The following is a 1,578-nucleotide window of genomic DNA, read 5'->3' as shown; positions in this document are numbered from 1 at the left end:
CTCCTCCTCCTCCTCCTCCTCCTCCTCCTCCACGGAACGGAGAACGTAGATAGAGCGAGTGTATGATGACATACGTACAGCTGCTCTCTTGAGAGATAATAATCTCCATGTTACAAGTGCTCACAGCACCCTGGGGCGCTAATAATATCTGAAAACTCCTCTAATTCTCCGATTTAATTTCTCTCCGAAGGACCTCGAAGGAGCCAGTACAAGATAAAAGCCTCTCCGCAAAACTCAGAATAATATTAAGATTTCGTGCCGATGCGAAAGGCACTGGTGACAGCAGCCTGCCCCCGTTACGTGTACACCGCAATCGAAATATCTCTCCGAAGAAGCCAAGGCTTTGCCCCGCGCGCCCCGCTCCGCGCTCGCGCTCCACACGTCTCGTGCCGCGTCTCGAAAGGTCACGACAAACACGCGACTCAGGACGTCACATAACGATAGGATTAAATTTGAATTTCTCTATGTTACACACTGTTTCGTAAGTACCTCATAGATTATGAGTGCATGATGCATCATTTATCCTTGTTTATATTCGATGAACAAAGAACATTATGCATAAAACGAAATGCCCCAATAATTTACAGAGAGACATGTTCGATCAACGAGATATTCTGCGGATATAGTTATCGAAAAATTTATCCAATGAATGAATAATTTTGGTATATTAAACATGGTACAATTATCATTGCAATTCAAAATTCAATAAAAATAATATTATTACGTAGTAGCATAATTAAAAAATTAATAATGCACGATAAAGTGTACGATGACGTTGAAAATAAACGTAAACACAAATTTTATTGAACCACTGGTTACTTTAATATTAATAAACGGAATGTAATATTAACAATAAATGAATCTTATTTACTTTTAATTGTTAAATTGCGATTATAAAATTTATTAAAATTTATCTGGTGAAATTTAATTACCTTCACCTTGTGGTACGCTGGTTAAGAGTACATTCTAGTAACCACACTAAAAATAAGGCCTTTTTGGAATTTTTCTTATAGAAAACTATAAGACGTACGATTCTAATTTTTCACATATTTTCACAAATTATTAATACACACGTATATGAAAAAAATTTCATGTCAATATATGAAAAAAAAGCGGTATTTTAATTTCAAAATTCCACAAAATTAGTTGAGAGTCGCAGAGTTAAAAAAATGAGATGACCAAATAGTTGACACGATATCTCGAGAACTAATAGCCAGAAATAAAAAACAAAATTTTTTTTTAAAATTTATTGCGTAATTTTCGCGTAAATTGGAATTATTGAAAAATATTGAAAATTCGCGAGTTGACGTGTTTTTAGAACCTGATTAAAAAAAAACACTTTTATTTCAATAAAAAAAAATTGGACAAAAAATTTTGTTTTTAGTGAAACCGGTTTATTCTAGTTTACGCGGTAGCTAATCAATCTATCAATACAACGTTGCAAGAATTTTTTGAATGGGTCGGTTAGTTTTTCTGAAATCGCGTCACCGCCAAAAAAAACAACGTTTCGAGAAAAGAAGAAGAGAGAGGCCGTTTAAAGTTTAAATTCTTAAAGATTAAAATTATATCGGATACCGG

The sequence above is a fragment of the Trachymyrmex cornetzi genome, unplaced genomic scaffold (assembly GCF_001594075.2).
Source record: "Trachymyrmex cornetzi isolate Tcor2-1 unplaced genomic scaffold, Tcor1.1 scaffold725, whole genome shotgun sequence".
NCBI lineage: Eukaryota > Metazoa > Arthropoda > Insecta > Hymenoptera > Formicidae > Trachymyrmex > Trachymyrmex cornetzi.
Note: the sequence above shows the minus strand (reverse complement) of the source record.